Source organism: Bison bison, unplaced genomic scaffold (genome assembly GCF_000754665.1).
Source record: "Bison bison bison isolate TAMUID 2011002044 unplaced genomic scaffold, Bison_UMD1.0 scf7180017864374, whole genome shotgun sequence".
NCBI classification, from domain to species: Eukaryota; Metazoa; Chordata; class Mammalia; order Artiodactyla; family Bovidae; genus Bison; species Bison bison.
In genome coordinates this window covers 2,975,006-2,993,999 of record NW_011494946.1, presented here as the reverse complement: position 1 = coordinate 2,993,999, position 18,994 = coordinate 2,975,006, and the positions used below count along the sequence as shown (strand labels likewise).

The window sequence follows — 18,994 nt, the reverse complement described above, 5'->3', positions numbered from 1 at the left end:
ATAGTATGTATTTAAGTTAGTAGGTAAAAAATACAATATCCCCAAAGTACCTCTATGTAATTTTTTAAATACTTCTAATTAGCAAGTGAACTCAAGGATAAAAATGACTAGGCCCTAAAGATATATGGGGTAAATGGGCTAAAATGAGAAAGAAATATTAAAAATAAAATTTAGGACACTGTTAAGTAACTTCAATTTATTGATCCTTATTGATTTATATCATCATGACTAAGATACAACTTAAGAGTATGTGAATATTCTACTAAAGATGGCTAAATTATTATTGTAAAATAAACTCCATCTGGGCCATTCGCTGGCCACTAATTACAGGCAGTGCTGAGACAAGGCTGCTCCTACTGAGCTCTGTCCTGGCCGCCCCTACCATGCACACATCTTCCCTCAGAAGCGACACCTCCTCAGCTTCCCTTCATGCCAATCACACATGCTCAGTACATACTTGCTGATGGACTTATCTCAACAATTTCATTCTCTACCATTAAAACTGAAATAAATAAAACAAAAAAATATGATTGAAGGAAAACTTCCCAGAAAGAGACAACAGATAATTCTGCTGGTAAAACTTGACCCCAAGACAGTGACAGAGTTTCTTGATGAAACTGTGTGTTAATTCAGATGTTTTCCTTTTATCTGTGGATATGGCAGGTTTTCACAAAACAAGTACATCCTATTTTCTTAGAATTTTCACTTGGAATTACTAGAATGCTTTGCTAACCAAAGATGGCAAAACTTTTTTCTCCATTCTCATCTCATTCCTATGATTCTGTCATATTACCCTTAATACATAAAACTATCCACTAGTCATCCATTTTTTAGTATCTTAAAGTTTAATTTTTAATTAAATGCATAAAGAAATAAAAATTGTCATGACGACACTAATTTAGCTTCAGTATAAAGACATTTTTGATTACTCTAGGAAACTAACAATACTAATATTTTACATTTAAAAAGGTAAATTTCCATTAAGTTTTATTTTCAATATATCTTCTGAAAAAATGGTACTGTTGCTGCTGCTACTGCTAAGTTGCTTCAGTCATGTCCGACTCTGGGCAACCCCATAGACGGCAGCCCACGAGGCTCCCCTGTCCCTGGGATTCTCCAGGCAAGAACACTGGAGTGGGTTGCCATTTCCTTCTCCAATGCATAAAAGTGAAAAGTCAAAGTGAAGTTGCTGAGTCGTGTCCGACTCTTAGCGACCCCATGGACTGCGGCCTACCAGGCTCCTCCGTCCATGGGATTTTCCAGGCAAGAGTGCTGGAGTGGGGTGCCATTGCCTTCTCCTATCATCAATTTCATTTCTGTATTTTATGTTTTCATTCAAGGAGCACAATGCTTTGCACACAAGCACTGGTAAAAATAAGACAATTCCTGTTTTTATTACAAAGGTAAGCAATGAACTAATTATTACAATATGGTATAATAAGTGTTTTCCAAAGGTTTGCAGGTGAGGAGACAACACTGAGAAATAAGGGGAAGCTTTCAAGAGCTGTGTATTACAGGCTGAGTTAGCCACAAAAGCGGTAAGGAGTGAACAGCACATAGAAAGATTGACTTAACAAAGATTAACCACATGGGCTTATTTTCTTCTTCCTCCCCAGACACAAAAGAGATCTTATTTTTGGAAAATCAGTAACTTTTCAAAGGAAGTACCTCATAAGAGAACTTACAAAAGATACTGAGGAAAAGGTGAAGCCTTTTTGCCCACAGCTCAGGAACATTCAACCCCACATACCCCACATCTACTACTCAAGAAATGGAAAAAGAAAATCAACTTTAAAAAATGGTGGAGGGGGAAGGGGGTGAAAATCATTTCAGTTCAGTCATTCAGTCATGTCCTACTCTTTGCAACCCCATGGACTGCAGCACACCAGGCCTCCCTGTCCATCACCAACTCCCGGAATTTATTCAAACTCATGTCCATCAAGTCGGTGATGCCATCCAGCATCTCATCCTCTGTCATCTCCTTCTCCTCCTACCTTCGATCTTTCCCAGCATCAGGGTCTTTTCAAATGAGTCAGCTCTTTGCATCAGGTGGCCAAAGTATTGCAGCTTCAGCTTTAGCATCAGTCCTTCCAATGAATACCCAGGACTGATCTCCTTTAGGATGGACTGGTTGGATCTCCTTGCAGTCCAAGGGACTCTGCAGAATCTTCTCCAACACCACACTTCAAAAGCATCAATTCTTTGGTGTTTAGCTTTCTTTATGGTCCAACTCTCACACCCATACATGCCTATTGGATATGACTATACAGATGTTTCTTCCGCAAAGTAATATCTCTGCTTTTTAATATGCTAAGTTGGTCATAGCTTTTCTTCCAAGGAGCAAGCGTCTTTTAGTTTTGTGGCTGCAGTCACCATCTGCAGTGATTTTGGAGCCCAGAAAAATAAAGTCTGTCACTGCTTCCATTTTTGCCCATTCTGTTTGCCATGAAATGATGAGACCAGATGCCATGATCTTAGTTTTTTGAATGCTGAGTTTTAAGCCAACTTTTTTCACTCTCCTCTTTCACTTTCAAGAGGCTTTTTAGTTTCTATTTGCCTTCTGCCATAAGGGTGGTGTCATCTGCATAATCTAAGGTTACTGATATTTTTTCCAGCAATCTTGATTCCAGCTTGTGCTTCATCCAGCCTGGCATTTCACATGATGTACTCTGCATAGAAGTTAAGTAAGCAAGGTGACAATATACAGCCTTGACATACTCCTTTCCCAATTTGGAACCAGTCTGTTGTTCCATGTCCAGTTCTAACTGTTGCTTCCTGACCTGTATACAGATTTCTCAGGAAGCAGGTAAGGTGGTCTGCTATTGCCATCTCTTCAAGAATTTTCCACAGTTTGTTGTGATCCACACAGGCAAAAACTTTAGTGTAGTCAATGAAGCAGAAGTAGATGTTTTTCTGGAATTCTCTTGCTTTTTCTATTATCCAAAGAATGTTGGCAGTGCTCTCTGGTTCGTCTGCCTCTTCTAAATTCAGCTTGTACATCTGGAATTTCTCGTTTCACGTACTGTTGAAGCCTAGCTTGAAGGATTTTGAGCATTACTTTGCTAGCGTGTGAAATGAGTGCAACTGTGCAGTAGTTTCAACATTCTTTGAACTGCCTTTCTTCGCGATTGGAATGAAAACTGGCCATTTCCAGTCCAGTGGCCACTGCTGAGTTTCCCATATTTGCTGGCATTATTGAGTGCAGCACTTTCATAGCATCATCTTTCAGGATGTGAAACAGCTCAGCTGGAACTCCATCACGTCCACTAGGTTTGTTCACAGTGATGCTTCCTAAGGCCCACTTGACGTCACACTCCAGGATGTCTGGCTCTAGGTGAGTGATCACAGCATTGTGGTTATCCAGGTCATTAAGATTTTTTATGAATAGTTCTTCTGTGTATTCTTGCCACCTCTTCTTAATCCCTTCTGCTTCCGTTAGGTGCATACCACTCTGTCCTTTACTGAGCCCATCTTGCATGAAAGTTCCCTTGGTACTATATACCTACTACACTTCAATTTTAAAAAATTAAAAGCAGCAAGTATTCCTTGACCAAAGATGCCACAGAGACTGGAGGGAATTCCCATGACAATGATTTAGTCTGCAGGTTAACAGTCTTTACATTAAACCAGTATCAAGTGACTGCCAAACTGTTACACATTTATCTCTCAAGTTATGCTTATATGCACTATAAACAGTTATCACTTTGAAGATAAGTAAAATCATTTATCTAAACAAAAACACAGGTACACACACATTTTCACCTGAGATATGGTTTAACTGTATTATTTTATAATTTGGTTTCACTTAAAAAGCCAACAAAAGGAGTGTGTAGTTTCTATTAAGCAAGGAAATGATTTTGAGATATTAGCAACTGCTCAAAATGTCTGTCAATGATTACATCAGTTATCTATTTCTAAGTCACACCACTCCCCCATAATTGGTTGGTTATCATTAGTTATTTTTCAGATTTTAAGTGAAAAAGTAAGCTCATTCTATTTGGGTGCCTTGTAGATAGTATCTCATTTTTCAATCCCATTATTATGCATATTTTATATGCAGCTAATTTTCACTTACAAATTATCAAAGAAATCAAAGTAAGCCCCTATATTCCTAACTAGACAAGTGTTTTTGCTAAAATATTTTTCTGTGAATTGTTGGCTTTGACATTTTTTTCATCCATATAAGAAGATCCAATCTGGTCTGGAAGTATCATTTAAGCTCAAGAGTTAGAAGAACTGTAAAGAATAAGTGCACATTTCCCAACAACGGTTCTCAGCCCACACGTCCAGTGCCCCTTTCCTTCCCTGAACTGAAACTCAGAGTTAATAAAATCTAACTACATACAGAAGAGTTTTCAAAAAATCAGTTCTAATTCCTAACCACAACAAATGCTTAGGCATAACTATTCAAAAGGGAATATAGCAGTCACATATTTGTACCTATATACAGTAAGTTTGAATCAAAAAGGAAAAAGATGACGTTATTCTCTATAAAAAGTACAAAAAAAGAAAAGAGGAGAGGTATAGGAGAACCCTAGAATAAAAATTAGTACTGAGATAAGTGATTATAGACAAAAATTAAATTGAAGGTGACAAGAAAGACAGAAATAAGCTTTAATGAAATAATGATTGAAATGTCAAGATAAATTATATACTGTTAGAAGGAGAAAACTATGAAATGTGGTATTAGTGCAACTGACCTGGGTTTTATTTTTAAGTGTAGTGTCAAAATAATTATTAATATCTATGCTAAGGCTGTTACACTGCAGTTACAACCTACCCCAGAAAACCTACACTCTCTTAAGTTATTAAGTCTCCAGTAGTTAAAAATTCTGCAACAGACCATATCCCTCTAAAATATAGAACAACCAGTGGTGTAAGTAAAGAAATATAAAAAGTTACATAAAAGTTGGATAGACTGCTTATTGGAGGTGGTACCAAAGTAACACTGGTACAACACAACATACAACCTAACAATAAAGACTTTTAAAATATATGTTTAACAATGTATTTATCATTCTAAAAACAAAACTTTAACATTTAGGATGGCAATCATGAAATATCTTTAAACATGCCTTATCAACTAATAAAACAATTCATTTAGATCCATTAATTTTAAATTTAGTTTGTTTTTAAAACAGTCTTAAATACTCTATCACATATCTGCAATCAGAGCTTCCAGGAAACTGCACTGCTGAACTGAAAACTTTTCAACTAGATTATCCAGTTAGAAATGCTATAAATCAGCAAGTGGAAAGAATGTGTGAAGTAAGTACAATTTTGAGAGAATTTCTTCACTCTACTTAAGTTTCCCCTCCACACAAACTTCCCCTAAGTATCAAACTGTTCACATAACATCTTGCAAAACAACTCTCAGCAATATTATAGACTGAAGTGTTATTGCTTTATCTTTGAAGAGAGTTTAACCAAGCAGATATTCAAAGCTACGTGGTACTCAGAACAATTTTCTGTAGTCTGAGATTGTCCCATGCAGGACACCCAGCATCCCTGATTCCCAACCATTAAATGTCAGAAGCATTCCCACAATTTTTGTGACAAGTGACAGCACTCCTCCTTAACTGCCCTATTTCTCATCAGCCTACACCACCCTTGCTTGGAAATCATACTTTAATAGTCTTATAGCAAAAAGAATGCGACAGTGGGCAACAGTATCAAAAAACATGCTTCAAACACGGAAGCAAACACTTTTATCAACTAAAAATTATGACTTGTCAATTTTATCCTCTTCCAAACATTCTTTCTTCAGCCTATATTTTTTGGTATGGTGTACTGAGGCTAACTTAAAGAGATTTGTTATCCACTCTAGAACATATGCATATTCTATTTATATAAGGTTTTTAATAGAAAGCTTTCCTATATAATGGCCTTCTCAATACTTCAACTTTTACTTAGCTAAATTAAAGCCAAAAGTAGAATCTAATCATCAGATTGTACACGCACAGGCATGCGGTGCTTCTACAGTTTCATTTGTGTGCTTTTATTTTGCTTTTGTTGCTGCAGTGTTGTCTGGTATTTAGTGTTTCACTAAACAGCATCAATACTAAGGCAACGCATTGAGTCAGAACAGGATGCAGTGTTATTAAAGACTGGTACGTGTCAATGCTATCTAGTGCCCTAAAAAGAAACCCCTGGAGGACAAGAGGCCCCTTTGACTCTGCAAACTCTAAATTTAATAAGGTTCTACTTAATTCGTGCAGAATTCAAATACACTGTATTCATGCCAAATTTTGCAACCACATGGGAGGCAGGGGAAAGATACTTCAGACACTTCCATGGGAACAACCTTAGGTCGCTGTCTTAAAGTATCAGTGCAGGACCCGAACTACTTCACATGCTATCCACAAAATGGATGAGGTGTGAAAGAAACTCTGTGTTTAACATGACCTTTGGCTGTACTTTCACTTGTTACAAAGGAGCTATTCTCAGAGCCAACACATAGGCTATGTTATTACTCGTATAGTTACAGTACTATTTTACCAAGTGCTTCATACTGTGACAAACTTCAGACAGAATATATGGAAGCTCTTACCTTTGTTCAAGGCATAATAGGCTTTTCTGAACACAAAGAGTGATGAATGTATGAATAAGAACTATCGCAAGAGAATTTTTTCTTTTCAATATACATTCAAATACAAATATGCCAGTGTGGTTACCTAGGTTCAACTTAACAAGTCATCTATACTCTAAATGCCAAAAAAAAACACAAAAAAACCTAGAAATTTAAGTTTAATATCTAGTAATGACTTTATTAAACACATGTCGAGAGAATTAAAAAGAAAACTATATAAAAACTAAAAACTTTCAGCAACTCTCTTCTACAGACCCCCATCTCCCCACAGACTCTCACCAAGGAACACAGTTGTTTTCAGAAATCCATCGTTTTGGCAAAACAGCCAACTTATCAATATAAATGACATGCAACATATTTTAAGGGAAAAAAAGACTACTGGATCATATAATAAAAAAATTATAAATTCTGAAGGTCTAACAAATAGAAACAGTTTTCCATACAATGTCAAATTTATCAGAAGATTTACAAAGCTAAAACAAGTACTACAAGTCCTGTAAAGGGGCTCCCCTGGTGGCTCAGAGGTGAAGAATCCACCTGCCAATACAGGGGATGCTAGCTTGATTACTGGTCCAGGAAGATCCCACATAAGCCTGTGAGCCACACCTCCTGGCTGGTGCTCAAGAGCTCAGGCCACAGCCACGGAGTCCACGGCCTCAGCTGCAGAAGGCCACGCACTCTAGAGTCTGTGCTCTGCAGCCGGAGAAGCCACGGGAGCGAGAAGCCTGGGCAGCAACTGCAGAGCAGTCCCCACTCGCCACGACCAGAGGGGAAAAGCAGCCCACAAAGCAACGAAGACTCAGCACAGCCAAAAATAAATAAATAAAATTATGTTTTAAAAAATCCCATAATGTATGCTATGAAGAGAAGCTTTAGAACTACTATCTATTCTACTATGACCATGTTTTCCATACTCGTCTTTCTGTTCCCAATAGCAATACCTCTTTACTTTCACCATTTACATTTTTTTATTTTATTTCAGTGGCTCCAAAAGCTATAAAACATCAGAATCACATTTTATAAAAGTCATAAACACAAACTGCCTAAGTTGGTTAACAAAAACACATAAATACTGGTCATAATAGGAGTGTGTTTTATCACAAAGTATTTTTTAAAACATTACACATGAATTAAGACTTCTCTTAAACATGCATTATCAACACTGTAACTACTCAATAAGAATCTGAGATGTTACTAGGGTGACCACAGGTCTCAGTTCACCCAGGATGATACTAGTTTACACTACTGTTTTGGCATTCAACAACTACAGTTATTTACGGTACTCACACTGTCACCCAAGATTTGACTTAACAGAGCCCTGGAAATGGCCGTGGGCTTAAGAGTCAAAAGAAGTAGTCTGAGAATTAGATATCCAGCAGGCAAACATTCAATCTCCCTGAGGTACAAATTAGTCTTCAGTATTTAATATGGATCCACTATACAGGATTATAAGAAAAATCAAGAAGCTCAAGCACTACCTACTGGTTTAAAAAAGATGACCAAATGTAGTACAAAGTGAATATACTTGGCAAGTGAAGCCTATCAGAGATATAAATAACCACAGCCTCTAAAAGCAACAAACAGAAACACCTCAAATGAAAAGCTACATTATACCAACTGTACACTGGGAACTGTAATGGGCTAAGGACCCTGGGACTCAGGCTGAACGAGGACCAGTTTCAGCGCCATTACTTACCGTCAGCTGTGTGGCAATGACCTACGTCTGTTTCCTCATTCATAAAATGGAGATAACAACCATACTTCTCTCACTTGGAAGAGTAACAAACAATCCACGTAAAAGATATGAGCACTGCGTGCAGCACTGTGCCTGCACAAAGTAACTGCTCAACAAACGCTAGCTATTATCATGGCAGTCTCCACTGCAAATGCTAGCTATTATCATGGCAGTCTCCACTGCAAACGCTAGCTATTATCATGGCAGTCTCCACTGCAAACGCTAGCTATTATCATGGCAGTCTCCACTGCTGCCTCTTTTCAAAAACAAGTCCTGCAAGAGTATTCAGGAGGCAATTTCACACACCTGTGCATGGGTGTGTACACATATGTGTATCTGAAACTTTCCATTAAAAATCACTTGGACGACACAGCTAGTATTCACAGATACATGGTATAGTGTGGAATATTACATTAGTATTGGAGATCTTACTCAACACTGGAGAAGGCTATTGTCTATGAAAGAAGTCCACAGTGGCATCTTGAAGCACATTTTAAAATAAAATTCCATACCTAACAATATCTGTAGTTGTTCATCTCCAGAACAGAAGAGTCAAAGATATGTATAATACACACATTTTAAATCCACGAATATAAGTCAAAGGAAGACACTCCCTCTAAGGCAAGCATATGAAGGCACTAAAGCAATATCCCAATTAAATATTCATATAGTCAATATTTCAAAATAAGAATTCTGAGTTTACATATGCACATTTTACAATTCTATAGTGAAACCTTTCTACAGAGGTCATTCTCCGTATTTCACAGCATATATTTCAAAGTGTACACTGTTGCATCCCTCTGAAGTGTTAAACTGTAAAGTGCACAGTAACTCACTGCAGGCAAACCCAGACGAAGCCCATGCTGTGCACATGGTACCCATGACCCAGACAACGGCTTTAACCCACTGACTGAACCCAGTCAGAAAGAGAACACATAGAACATGCTCTACCTTATGATTATGAAACAGCATCAGAACTACGAAGAAATAGTTCATTTGGTGAAAAATAGAAACTTTACATATGAGAATCACTAGGTAAAGTCAGAGAAACTATAGCTTGCATTTATAAAGACCTCTGTCCATTTTTAGCTCATTAAAATAAGGGATTTAAAACTTTCCACAAGAAATATGGTATAAAATAAATGTCATGAAAAATGATATAAAATCCATATAAACATTATGCTGCTTTCCAAATACACATGTAGCAGGAATTTTTAAAAAAAGAACAAACCCTACATCAGTCAACTTTATATCTTAGGGATCCAAATCTAAGTTGGACATCATTTCTCTGAACTTTCCTAAAAATATTCCAGTAGTAAAACAGCTTTGCCATTAAACTCCATTTTCTATTCTAAATCAACCGACCTGCTCTTTAGAGATACCAAGGATAATGAAGACTGAAGTTTACATGTTCTCAGTTTACAGACTATAGGCTATATTATTAATCTGTAAGTGACTCTACAGTGAGTATCCACATAACATATTCTATCAGCAGTAACCCTAAACAGGTAAATTTAGAGCTAAACAAAGCATAACTGAACTTTTATAACTATCATAAATTACTTAAAAAAAAAAAAAATCCCTGGGCATTGCAATGAATATACTTTTGCCTTAGAGCTAATACTTTAATTTTAAAGAACCACAAAGAAAAAAATCAAAACTAGTCAGTAACAATGCAGCGTCTAAAAGCAATAAACTCAAAATTAAGTTATAAATAATTTAAAGCATGTCATGAAGATGTATTAATAATTCATCAGATAAATAATTTACTAAATAATCAAATAAATAAATAATGAAATACATAAATAAATCAGCAAATAAATAATTCTGCAAAATAACCTAAACAATAAGTCACCCGAACAAATCACAAACCTACAAAACTACAATGATTCTTTGGATTCTGATAGTTTTAAATAAGCAAATGTACATAAACTAGATCAATCCTTGTTAGAATTAGAAATATTTTTCAATGCTATTGGTAAAATCCTCATCTCAGTACATAAGAACACATTTTCAATTTTTAAAAGACTGCACAGGATTAGTTCTTATAAATTATTAACACAATTATAATATATCCTCCTCTACATTTTACATATAATATCTCTGCCTAACATATTTCCCCCAAACAACTGGATACTTAAAATATTCTTAATTTACAGTTCTTTTTCAAAGCAATACTTACAGTACAATAGTCCTATGGTCTTTTTGATAGCTTTCCTATCTTCACCAAGTCTCTGGAAATTTTCTGCAGGGATAGAAAAATAAGAATAACCTTAATTATTATAGATGGCATTTCATTCACTAGTGAACAATGCTTTATAATTCTACAAAGTAGCAGTGGGGAATGGAGATTAGTAGTTGTGAACTTTGTCAAGTTTTTAGAAGTCTTCAGTGGACTAAACCCAAGCTGACAGAGGCCAGCTTCCTCTATTGGAGCTGACACACAATCTGTTACAATTGGCGGGATTTCAGACGTGAAGACAAACACTTCCAAGGACAAAGAGACTGTCTGACATCTAATGCCATCAACAATTTGAGAAGCTCATGGTCCTTGAAAGAACACATGAGGTCACTTAACTGTTACAATCTGAATGTGGTAACAACCTAGTGAGAGCACCACTAACAGTCAAAACACAACTGACCTCATAAACCAGTCTTCATTTAACATTTCAGGTTTTTACCCACCCACAGTATTATGGGCTCTTGAAGTCCATCAACAGCAGATCCCAGGCTGTGGTAGCCTATCCCACAGAAATAAGAACTTTGTAATGAGCATTTGACACTTTTAAGGAAATAAATCCAAACAGTGTAACACAACATCTGACAAGAAGGAAACTAAAAGTATTTTCTATAATTATCTCAATATATTTTCCAATCAAGATGGGTAATATTTTATCTATTTCATAATCATGGAAAATGAGACTCATATACTGCCTGTGATCCCCAGCTGGTAGGAAGAGTCTAACTGCCTAAAAAACTCCACCTGAAGGGTCAGTGAACGACAGACTCCTTAAATTTGAGCCTACCCTTAAAAACATAACAAATCCTAAAGCACTGTAAACTCATTAGAGCAATGGTTTTGCCTCCCAGAGGACATTTATTGGCATGTCCAATAAAAAGAATATTTATTGGCAATAAGTAGATAGAGATCAGGGATGCTGCTAAACATCCTAAAATATAAAGGCTAGTCTCCTACAATAAAGAATTATCTGGCCTAAAATATTAATAGTGCTGAGGGCGGGAGACTCTAGCATAGAGTAAAATGTCCATAAGCACTGTGTGGTTTTCCTACATAATAAAATAACATTTTGTTCAGGGATGTAATCTTTTTTAATATGTATAACACTGTATGTAGTAGGATACCCTAGATAAAAATGCATATGCTGTGGAGAATGTGTATATGGGAACTCTTTGTACTTGCTAATTCTTTTATAATAAAAACCTAAAATTTCTCAAAAAAATTTTTATTGACTTTTTAAATATGTATTCTTCAGTACTTTCAGATCATAAGCTCCCTATTGCAAAATTCAGGCTTATACTGAAGTGGGGAAACCACTAGACCATTCAGGTATGACCTAAATTAAATCCCACATGATTATACAGTGGAGGTGACAAAGAGATTCAAGGGATTAGATCTGGTAGACAGAGAGCCTGAAGAACTATGGACAGAGGACTGTACCCTTGTATAGGAGGGGACTAACCAAAACCATCCCCAAGAAAAAGCACTAAAAGAAGGAAAAATGATTGTCTGAGGAGCCCTTACAAATAGCTGAGAAAAGAAGAGAAAGAAGTGAAAGGCAGAAGAGAAAGAAAGAGATATACCCAACTGAATGTAGAGTTCCAGAGAATATCAAGGAGAGGTTAAGAAAGCCTTCTCACATGAACACCACAAAGAAAGAGGGGGAAACAACAGAATGGGAAAGACTAGCGATCTCCTCAAGAAAACTGGAGATACCAAGGGAACGTTTCATGCAAAGACGGCACAGTAAAGGACAAAACAGGGCAAGGACCTAACAGAAGCAGAAGAGACTAAGAGGCGGCAAGAACACACAGAAGAACCTACAAAAAGGTCTTAATGACCCAGATGACCAAGATGGTGTGGTACTCACCTAATGCCAGACACTGGAGTGTGAAGTCAAGTGGGCCTTAGGAAGCATTATTATGAACAAAGCTAGTGGAGGTGATGGAATTCCAGCTGAGCTATTGAAAATCCTAAAAGATGATGCTGTGAAAAGTGCTGTACTTGATATGCCAGCACTTTGCTGGCATATCAAATTTGGAAAACTCGGCAAAGGGTCACAAGATTGGAAAAGGTCAGCTTTCATTCCAATCCCAAAGAAAGGCAATGCCAAAGAATGCTCAAACTACCTTAGAGTTGTGCACATTTTACATGCTAGGAAGGTTATGCTCAAAATCCTTCAAGCAAGGCTTCAACAACACATGAACCAAGAACCTCCAGATGTGCAAGCTGGATTTAGAAAGGGCAAAGGAACCAGAAATCAAATTGCCAATCAATTAGATCATAGAAAAAGCAAAGGAATTCATTTAAAAAAAAAAGGGGGAAAGAAATCTACTTCTGCTTGACTACACTAAAGCCTTTGACTATGTGGATTACAATAAACTGGGGAAAATTCTTAAAGGGATGGGTATACCAGACCACCCTACCTGCCTCCTGAGAACACTGTACGAGGGACAACAAGCCACAGTTAGAATGAGACATGGAACAATGGACGGGTTCAACATTGGGAAAGGAGTATGTCTAGACTGTATACTGTCACCCTGCTTATTTAACTTATATGCAGAGTACATCATGTGAAATGCCGGGTGGGATGAATCACAACCTGGATTGTGACTGCTGGGAGAAATATCAACAACCTCAGATATGCAGATAATGCCATTCTAAAGGCAGAAAGGGAAGAGGAACTAAAGAGCCTCTAGATGAAGGTGAAAAAGGAGAGTGAAAAAAACTGGCTTAAAACTCAACATTCAAAAAACTAAGATCAGGGCATCCAGTCCCATCACTTTATGGCAAACAGATGGGGAAAAAGTGGAAACAGTAGCAGAATTTATTTTCTTGGGCTCCAAAATAACTGTTGATTGTGACTGCAGCCACAAAATTAAAAGACGCTTACTCCTTGGAAGAAAAGCTGTGACAAAATTAGATAGCATATTAAAAATCACTTTGCCAACAAAGGGCCAACTAGTCAAAGATATGATTTTTCCAGTAGTCACGTACAGATGTGAGAGCTGTACCGTAAAGAAGGCTGAGTGCCGAAGAATTGATGCTTTGAATCTGTGGTGCTGGAGAAGAGTCAGAAGGCAAGGAGATCACACCAGTCAGTCCTAAAGGAAAGCAACTCTGAATATTCATTGGAAGGACTGAAGCTGAAGCTCCAATACGTTGGCCACCTGATGAGAAGAGCTGACTTATTAGAAAAGACTCTGATGCTGGGGAAGATTGAGGGCAGGAGAAGAAGGGGATGACAGAGGATGAGATGGCTAGATAATATCACTGACTCAGCAGACTTGATTTGAGCAAACTCCAGGAGATAGTGAAGGACAGGGAAACCTGGCATATTGCATTTCATGGGGTTGCAAAGAGTTAGACATGACTTAGCGACTGAACAACATATTCTTTCACTAAAGTTGTGAATAACTGTCTTAGAATCAATACCCCCAAAATACATCTAAAGTTATAAAAACAATTTAAATTTGTCAAAATTTTCCCAACAAAGTTAATGGGAGCATTAAAAGTCACAATTATGACCTAACTTTGTCTAAGTGACTAGCCAATATATCTAAAAGTATTACAAATTCATAGGGCTGTAGAAGATTACTTTAATACACTACAATTAATTTAGTGATTTTGCCTAAAAGTCATCATATGCTTTCTGCAATATTTGTGATAATTATTAAAATCATTTGAGAACAAAATTCATTAATATAGTCATCAAAGAACTCCAGAAAAAATGTATCAAGTAATTTTCCATTCAATACCAATTAACCTCTCTCCAATCTCATGGCTTAATGGTAAAGAATCTTTCTGCCAATGCAGGAGATGCAGGAGACATGAGTTCCATCCCTGGGTCTGGAAGATCCCCTGGAGGAAGAACTGGCAATTCACTCCAGGATTCCTGCCTGGAAAATTCCATGGGCAGAGGAGCCTGGCGGGCTGCAGTGCATGGGGGTGCAAAAAGCCAGACAATGGAGTGACTGAGCATGCACACCACACACACAATCTCAAAACAGAGTTGATACAATGCATGTTTCATAGAGTATCAAACAATGGTATCCTTTATCAGAGAGGATTAGATTATATCCTTCCCTAGCCAAAAAAATTTAATAATTATAATGAGTTAAATGAGAGGAAAAAAAACTGAGGGAGAGAATTTCTCCCATGTTAACGTCTTAAAGTGGACAATCAAAGGCTGATGTGGCAGCTCTAAGTATCAGGGGTCCAAGTTCCTTCCCTCTTTTTGCTCTACATTTACTGTTATATTAAAAGTCACCTTGTACTCTAAGAAGGCTACAGGGACTCCAGCCACTACCCCTGTCTTGCAAGTAGCAGAAAGAAAGAAGGGGAAGAAAGGCCCATCCCATTCTCTTTAATGGTCATATTTCACCTTACAGCTCGTCAACTATGACCTAGTCCCTCTGCCCACACTCAACCACTCGAGGGGACAGGCAACCATCTCCAAATGCGGTAATAATGCTCGTCTACAAAACTGAGATTCCTGGGCTTCCCTAGTGGCCTCGTCATCAAGAATCCACCTGCCAGTGCAGTGGAAATGGGTTCCATTCTTGTCCAGGAGATTCCACACGCTGCAGGGCAGCTAAGCCCATTACCACAACTCCGGAGGCTGCGGTCTGATCCTGAGAGGCAACTGCTGAGCCCGCGCATCCCAGAGCCTGGTTTTCACAAGAAACCACCACAATGAGAAGCCCACACAACACCACCTAGAGAGTAGCCTCTCTAACTTGCTGCAGTTAGAGAAAGCCCGCGGGCAGCAGTCAAGACCCAGCACAGCCCAAAGAAATAAATAATTCTTTTAAAAACACTGGGATTTTTTTATTAAGAAAGAAATTTTGCAGGGCAAATTATGAGAGGCAGATTAAGGTGGAGATAACACTTCAAAGAAAATGGGAGATACACACAAATTTTTCATTTAGAATGGTTCACAGCGAATACAAATATGTATACATGTGTGTATGTGCGTATATATATTTATGAAAGAAAATCTAAATGTTTAACAATAGGTGAATGGTTAAATAGATTTGAGGATAATCTCAAAACAGAATGCTATATAGATACCAAATACCACTTCAAACAATTTTACAGATACAGAGGAATGTTCACAATATTGTATGGAAGAATAGGCTACCCAACATTTCATATTAAGTAGTCCCTATTTAAATAAACACACATACATACAAATACACACAGTGTGCATGCATGCTGCTGCTTCAGTCGTGACCTTCTTAGCCCACCAGGCTCCTCTGTACGTGGGAGGCAAGAATACTGGAGTGGGTTGACCCTATCTTCCCAACCCAGGGACTGAACCCACATCTCTTATTTCTCCTGCATTGGCAGGCAGGTTCTTTACCAGTAGTGCCACCTGGGAAGCTTTATACACAGAATATACTGATTTATACCCAGAGGCACATTTTGTACCTATGTATATATAGAGAGAGGTTTCCCCGATGGCTCAGCAGGTAAAGAATCCACCTGCAATGCAGGAGCCACGGGTTCAATCCCTGGGTTGGGAAGATGCCCTGGAGAAGGAGACAGCACCCACTCCAATATTCTTGCCTGGAAAAAACAATGGACAGAGGAACCTGGTGGGCTGCAGACCAAAGGGTCACAAAGAACTGGACACAGCTGAGCGACAAAGCACATACAGAAAGAGAGACGGTGACCACATAAAAAGCAAGAGAACAGAATTAAATGATAATAGTGGTTTGGGCTACGGGAAGCAATACGCTTTCATTTTCCCCATACCTTTCACTGCTTTCTAATTTCTCTACAATGAACACATAATATGCCTATAATTCTTTTCATGAAGATTTTGGCCTAGATGAAGAAAACCACCTTAAAAGGGCAATTAGATTCAAGCTTTAAGTTGCTCCTTGGACTTGCGTAATAACAAAAAGAGAAGGAGGGAAATCTATAGCTGCACTGTGTTTTGTTGGTTGTAAGAAGCTAACTTCTTTATGTGCAGCTTGTTTTCAACTCACTAACACACACATATCACATTTGTCAGCTTTACACAGCTCACTCCTAAGCAAATGCTGTATCCATCACCCCCAAGAATCCATCCCACCACACTGACTGCTTTGTTCACCGCGTTCTGTAGAACTAATCACTTGTACTTTAGGCATCTACAAATCCCTCCACTTTTTACATTTCTATTTTTCTTAGTTCTAAAATGGATCCATCTAACAGAAATTACATCTTTCTCATATCTTTGTAACTATCTTGCATTGTCTTGAATGCAACCACTAATCTATGGGCCATCTCTAGAATTCCGTCATTTCAAAAATGTATCATCAATTCTCTTGACACTGTAACCTCAAAGTGGAACCTTCACAAAGGGTCTCAGACTGAATTCACACCACGTGCATAATCCAATAAATCTCACGTGAAGACCAATTTAAAGGGATCTTAAATGGTCAGTATCCCTAGACACTGGGGAAAGCACAGGTAAATTCTCAAAGGAAGTAACTTCAATCCTAGCCTCGAAGAAGCCAGTAACTTTCAAAAACACTCAATTTAAAAAAAAAAATCACAAAACAAGACCCAATGAATGAGGGCCAACATAAGAAATAGAACAATTAGACTACACATATTTCAATTATTGGAAACACTATACAGTAAGGATGGTACAAGTAATAGAAACACTTATAATATGGATGTGAATTAAATAAAATCTCAAGAAATAAGCAGTGGTAAAATTTTCAACTGAGTGGAAAAGTTAAACAGTAGAATCAACACAAACAGAAATAATTAGTCAATGTGAAGACTTTTAAAAACCTATCTAAAATGCAGTTCAGAAAGACAAAGAAAGAAAATAAAATCCGTAAGAGCAGAACAAAGACAGGATCAGGAGGACTGACAGCGCCTGAAACCACTGCCGATGAGGGTCAGTCTTACACGGCCGGCCCACTGCGGACGTGGCTGCTGTGAAATGCAGTTGAACGGAACTCTTTAAAAGTCATATGCTTAGATGTCATGATAATATCAACGTGCTATTAAAAGCACCTCTTTACGTTGAATTTATCTTGATTCATTAAATACCAGTGATACCAGTTTGCAGACCAGCACTGACCTGAGGTCGCCTTTGAGTAGTAACAATCTAAAAAAAAATAGATCAAAACCAGAAAAGAATATAAAAGACAAAAGAAAAGATAGCTGCCATTCAAATAGATGATGAAAAATTTCAACACCAATTGAAGGTACAAATGGAAAATCCCCAGTGCAAGAAAAAACAGGAAAGATGCATGTAAATGTGTGGGTGACTGCTGATCAGTGTAGGGGCTACACCTCACACCAATCACTGCAACACAATTCCAAACCAGCATTTTCATCATTTTTTTTAAACTCTTAGGACTCAATCAAGCTCTAGATGTACTCTAAATAAACAAAAATAAAGACAAGTGGACATAGTAAAGAAAGCTATCAGAGATCAAGTTTCAAGACTTAGTGATTTCCTCTCAGTCCATACTGAGAGGAAACACTCTGTCCATACTTCTCAAACTGTGTTTACTTCATTAGAGTTATTTCTAATGCGTAACTAACTGTATGAAAAAAAAAAATACTCCAAACTTACATTAGCAGAGACTGAAAACGCTTTCAATTATATGGAAATGAATAGAATTCCAATTCCGTTAACTGTTCCTTTGAATGTGAGGTGAGCTTCAGCATACATTACCTATTACATCCTCTAATCATAACAGATTTTTTTATTTCTAAATGCAGTTCATTTAAAACACCCTGCTCAAACATCTACCACAAACCAAGTGTAAATTCATACCTACATGGCAAAACAGGAACTACGGTATCACACCTCCTGAGAAAGAGTTATAACTAATATCTGTATAAATCTTTGCTCACTTTGCAAGTATTTGACACACAAATAACTGAAGCACGATACACTTCTGGGTTTCACAGAACAAATCTAATAATGGTGAAAGCTTGCCAAGTAAAAGAACATGGAGAACAGCATCAAAAATATATAAGAAAAAACACAGAAATTGAATATAACAATATATAGAAAAAAAGATGACCAAAATCAAATCAAAGGCTGCTGCTTCGCACCGTTCCCCATCACATGGAATTGAAAGGACCCTCACAGGGCGCACACAGCGTATCAGTCAAACGAGCGCTGCACTCACCTGTTTGATCCAGGGTCACTAAACTCAAACAGTTTAGCAAGATATTCATGTAATTTCTTATTTGATCTGAAGAAGCTTTATTGACTATGCCAAAGCCTTTGACTGTATGGATCACAATAAACTGTGGAAAATTCTGAAAGAAATGGGAATACCAGACCACCTGACCTGCCTCTTGAGAAATCTGTAAGCAGGTCAGGAAGCAACAGTTAGAACTGGACATGGAACAACAGACTGGTTCCAAATAGGAAAAGGAGTACGTCAAGGCTGTATATTGTCAC

The 18,994-nt window shown here is 37.6% G+C and overlaps 1 protein-coding gene across 1 annotated transcript in view; it reads right to left on the bottom strand.

The window, feature by feature from the left end:
* The window catches only part of TBC1D5 (TBC1 domain family, member 5), a 540,661-nt gene that overhangs the window by 514,114 nt on the left and 7,553 nt on the right, over positions 1-18,994 (bottom strand). Inside the window, exon 2 of the mRNA XM_010856750.1 lies at positions 10,507-10,569. The gene's annotated coding sequence lies outside the window, so the exon portion shown is untranslated. The remainder of the gene's footprint in view (positions 1-10,506; positions 10,570-18,994) is intronic.